The sequence below is a fragment of the Panthera tigris genome, chromosome D3, assembly GCF_018350195.1.
Source record: "Panthera tigris isolate Pti1 chromosome D3, P.tigris_Pti1_mat1.1, whole genome shotgun sequence".
Lineage (NCBI taxonomy): Eukaryota > Metazoa > Chordata > Mammalia > Carnivora > Felidae > Panthera > Panthera tigris.
In genome coordinates, this window is record NC_056671.1 from 91,786,160 (window position 1) to 91,791,394 (window position 5,235).

The 5,235-nt window shown below is 44.7% G+C and overlaps 1 long non-coding RNA gene across 1 annotated transcript; it reads left to right on the plus strand.

Annotated features, from left to right (window-relative positions):
• Positions 1 to 204: 204 nt before the first annotated feature.
• Positions 205 to 2,801, plus strand: LOC122232733. Its single transcript, XR_006210119.1, has 2 exons — positions 205 to 307; positions 2,194 to 2,801. It is a non-coding gene; the product is annotated as an uncharacterized LOC122232733 (long non-coding RNA).
• Positions 2,802 to 5,235: the final 2,434 nt, after the last annotated feature.

Below are 5,235 nucleotides of genomic sequence, written 5' to 3' on the forward strand. Positions count from 1 at the left end.
CGAAATCGGGGGGACACGATAGCGATAAGACTCATCACTGATAACACTAACAAAATACCTCATTGAATTCACGTTTCGCATGGTTTCCCACTGCAAATTCACCCTCCTTCCCTCGTTTCCACTTTAGATTCTTCGGAGGGACTGAATTTGGCGCAGTCCCCAGTTACAAAGTGGGGAATCACACTTCACCTCCTCGAGGGAGCAAAGAGTGCATAATTTATTCGGAATTATTCTACATGAGAAAACCGACGCCTTCGTATTGATCTTCCAGCTCGTGAGCAGGGAATCGCTCCCCATTTATTTGCAGGTTTGATTCTTTTATCAGAGTCTTACAGGTTTCCACCTACAGGTCTAAGCACACATTCTTTTAGCCTTACATGTCAGCACTTCATTTCTCCGTGCTTCTGGAAATGGTATTTCTAAAATTTCAAATTCTAATTTTTATTAGACAAGTATTTGGATTTTTGTTATTAAATACATTAGGCATTTTCTTTTGGTTTTAAAATTTTTTTTACAGTTACGAATGCAGGTGTCTCTTTCACTATATCTTCTAGCCTGTGTTCTGTTTGTGTATATGACGGCTATTTCTTTATATCGATTTTGTGTATTTATTTATTTATCTAATTTTATTTTAGAGAGAGAGAGAGAAAAGGGTAGAGGGGCAGGGGCCCCTGGGTGGCTCAGTCGGTTGAGCAGCCGACTTCGGCTCGTGAGTTCGGGCCCCGCGCTGGGCTCTGTGCTGACAGCTCAGAGCCTGGACCCTGCTTGGGTTCTGTGTCTCCCTCTCTCTCTGCCCCTTCCCCAATCGTGCTCTTTCTCTCTCTGAAATAAATAAACATTACAAAAATTTTAAAAAAAAGGAAGGGGGAGAGGGGCAGAGGGAGACAGAGAGAATTTCAAGCAGGCTTCACACTCAGCACAGAGCCCAACATGGCACTGGATCCCGTGACCCTGGGATCATGACCTGAGCCAAAATCAAGAGTTAGACACCCAACAGACCGAGCCACCCTCTTTATGTTGATTTTAAAATCTGCTCGTGCACTAATTTATTTTAGTTATGGTGTTTCCAGCAGGGAGTCAAGTGAGTCTATTTCTTCCTTCCTAATTGCTATGTCTCTGATCACTTTTCCTTTTTTAATGCCTTGTCCCTAACGTGCACAGAAACCTCAAGTCCTTTCCTGTTAAGGCAGAGCCTGTCTTTGGGCTAATGCACATCAAGAAAGAATAGTCTCAATGTCTAATCACTGAGTATTTTTAATATGAATGAGCGACGAATTTTGTCAAATGTCTTTTATGTATCTGTGAATGTCACCTGACTTTTCTTTACCTTTACTAATATGACGAATTTTGTCAGTAGGCGTTCTCATACTGAGCCACTCCTATTTCTGGAACAAACTTCCTTCCTCATGGGGTAATTCTTTTTCATTCGTTATAACACTGTGGTTGTTAATATTTTATTTCAGATTTTGTGTTGATAGCTCCTGAGTAAGACTGGTCTGTGTTTTCCCTTTTGGTACAGCTGTTTTGTGGGAAAGTCTTTCTGGCATGCTTTTACTACGTATGGAGACATTATGTTGTCCCTCATTATTTTTCTTATAATTTTGTATGACAATTGATTGGGACGTTTTTCTTTTATTTACTTGTGAGTGAAATGAGTTCCTTCCTTCCTTTCTTCTTTCTTTCTTCCGCCCTCCCTCCCTCCTTTCCTTCCTTCCCTCCTTCCTTCCTTTGGTAGAGAATTGAACTAGGATATATTTGATTTCTGGCCTCACAGCTTTAGAGTACCTCCCTTTTTTTTTTTTGCCTTTTTTCTGTGGTTTAAAATTGTGATATAAGATATAGACTCAAAATCTCTGAGAACTTTTTCCCCGCTCTTTATCTTTCTTTTATCAACACCTTCCCTGATTACATCAATCGGGATTTTATTGTAGGTACAAAGTTTTGTTCTAGAAGGTCTGTCTGGTGGGGATGGGGCCGCGCGGGGGGTGTCTGATAATTTGAGGGGCACAATGGAAATTGAATCTGCTTTCATAACAATCTTAGATATTTTTATTTTCCAACATGTTCGAGAGGACATGCCCTGCTAGAGGAATTATTTGAAATAAAGCCTTAATACTGTATTCGGTCTTACCAAAGAAGCATGTGAAAATATACCGAAATATGAAGAGTTAACTCTTCACCCTGTCCTTGCAGGTGATGGATTTCCTCTTGGTGGTGGTGACGACGGTCCGCCCTGGTCATGTTTAGCTCATCGTCCTTCCCTGGGAGACTTGCGGCCCCCGGCTCTGTGGCCTTGAGGTTCTCCTTCTCCAGTTATGTGCTCCCACAAGGTTCCAGCAACCCTTTCCTCCTCTGGCGTCTTCTCTCTCCGCATGGGTCCCTCCCCTTTCCTCTCCCGCTCGCTAACCTGCCTGCTGAGCCTCTCTGCAACCCTCCTTTTTTGGTGACGATACCAGCTCTTCTGCTCCCCACAATCCACACCTGGATCCTGGATCTACCTCTGCCCAGACTCTGCTCCCTGGCCTCTCACCGTCCTGCCGAACATACCATTCTACCCTCACACTGAAAATCCAGACGGAGTTTCGTCATCAAACCTGCCATTGTCAAGGCTCTGTCTTGAAGCCTACGGACTCTGGAAGCCACCTGGGATTTCCCCTTCGTTCACAGTGGGTCACTGGGACGCCATCGCGGGGTTACTGGGAAGTTTATTCCACATTCGCTGTTATGTATTTTCTAGTTGCCTTATCTAGTCTGACCCTCAGTCCCGTCAAACTTAGACTAATAAACCTATTATTTCTGTCTGCGGTGCTTTGATTCTGCTCCTACGGTTTACACGTTGTGATCCCATTCATTTTGCTAAGCTCTGCTCTCATGACCTGCACCAGTCGCCAATATTTGTTCCTTATAGAATAATTTCCGGAATCCTCATCCTGTCCTGCATGGTGCCCCACAATCTGGCCACGATCCATTCTAATCCATTTTAAATCTTCCCTTTCCCTCTTCCTTTCAAAAGGAAGACCTCTTGACCTCAACCCCCTTCCAGACATTCCCGGCCACGTGCCCATGGGATAGTTCATGCAGGCTGTTTGTCCCCCTTTCTTTCCCTGGGACAGTGGTCACCACAACCTTCAAGAAGAGGACCCTAGATGCAGGAGGGACCCAAGGAGTCAGTGACAGCCTGGTCTCCAGAGCCGACTCTCCTCCGTGTCCTAAAAGCCCAGACGGGCCAGCAGCCCGGTGGACCCTCCTCACCCCATCTTCAAGGTTGGCTTCTCACAGCCAGACAAAACTTCCATGAGGCTTCAGGGATGCGGCTGCTATGGTGACGGACCAGTTTCAGGTCTGATTTATGATGAGGTCATAATGTCGGACGAGACATCTCGACACCAACAATCTCAAACTTTGCCCTTTTTAAACAACTCAAATCAAGCGCTAAGATTTAAATACACGTTAAGTCTGTTTGTTCTCTCACCAGCATCCAGGGCTGCGGTCTCCTTCACAGTCAGTGTGAGCGCCCACGTCACGTCCCGCCTCGTGCTCCCCGTTGGGCTGTCCTGTGACACCGCCTCGTTCCCGTTGAGTTCCCAAACACCACTCGCTGATTCAATACCTTTGAGTCGAGCCGTGGTCGTCGTCCTCGCTGACCTCGCATCGCTGACCTAGTGCTGTAACGACTGTGTTACTTTAGTCTACGTGGTGCGTATCCTGTTCTCCGGTTTTTACCAAAAATGTAAATGTACAGACTGAATCCCCTGGTTGAGGACTGAGTGATGCCTCCTCCCATTACAGCCCATGATTTTGTTCACCTGGAGCGCGAGCTTCTCTTGCCCTTCCGGAACTAAAAATTATAATCCTTAGCAGAAAAAAACACAAAGGAAATTAATTATGACAAAAAGCAGTGTGGAAAGATAGGTAAGTCGCACAGGACACGCCTTCCTGGCTGCCTGTGTTGCACATCAGAGTAGGGCCCCCGCTGGACTGTGTTTCCGGCCAAACTAATGGCAACGCTTCCATCAAAATCCAAACGGAGACTTTATCACGCTTTAGACCAAATGTGCTTTCAACGTCTTCTCCAGCATTTCATCACTGCAGTCATCGCTGCATGAATACATGTGTTTTGTTATTTCAAAAGAGAAGATGCCTTTGGTCAGCTTTACTTTGCCGCAGCGTGCACTTGAGGCAAAAGGGGAAACGACAGTCGGGGATAAGGCACACGAGGTATGTCTCACGACGATTCCACCTTGGAGAGGAGTGCCCTGGGCCCAGTGACAAAACCCACGAGGCTCTGGGAAATGACAGTTTTGTAAATCTTTTACAGTCAAAAACCTGTCCTGAACTAATGTGAGGCTACATACCACCTGCATCCCACGTGTAGGGAAGCTACCCCAGACCCTACGGGGATGTTAGGTAACGTGAAAAACATCCAATTCTGAAACCTATCCACCCCCCAGGCAGCTTAGCGAAGGGACTGTGGGCCTGTCATACATAAATGTGGCTTGAATAACCCCAAATTGCAGGATGATATTAATAGAAAATAAAATACTCTGGTCTTCAACCCAATCACCTCTCAGATGAAACTATCTCCATGCTTGTTTTTAGGTCGTCTGCTAAGGTACCACTGTGATTGAAACTGGGTATTTACACACTTTATTTCTTGGCTTCAGATCTTATATAATGGCCTACAAGGTGAGGAAGGGAGGGCATTTAGGTCAGCATCGGCTTACAGCTTTAAGCATTTATCTGTATTTCTGACTCTTTCAAAAGCAGCCAGTGTCTCTCAACATCCAGGAAGTGACATGAAGACATTGGCCTCCCTTCTACCTTTTTCTTCACCTGCTCTGCTCGCCGCCCACCCCCCCACCTGCTCTTACATAACTTCTGCCATTCATATCCTTTGAAAAAGTTATCAATATCTTAAGATGTTAAGTTTTTAGTAATTTTGTGCTTGATTATAAATTCTAAAGTATAAAATTGATAATAGCATAAACACTTATGAATATGTAGAAATGTTCTACTATTGAACCAAGTTATGTCATGAGAACCTCGGAGAAAAGTATGCAATTAAATCTCAGCAAATTAGTGTCACGCTGGGCTATTTAAAGCATCAAAACCAAGTAGATCTTTTTCTTCTCCGTCCCTAACCCTCCATCAGTTGTCCCAGATTATAACATTTTATGCTATTTTATTTATCTATGGACCATAGTCTTCTTATAAAAATGGTTGGGCATTTCCCCA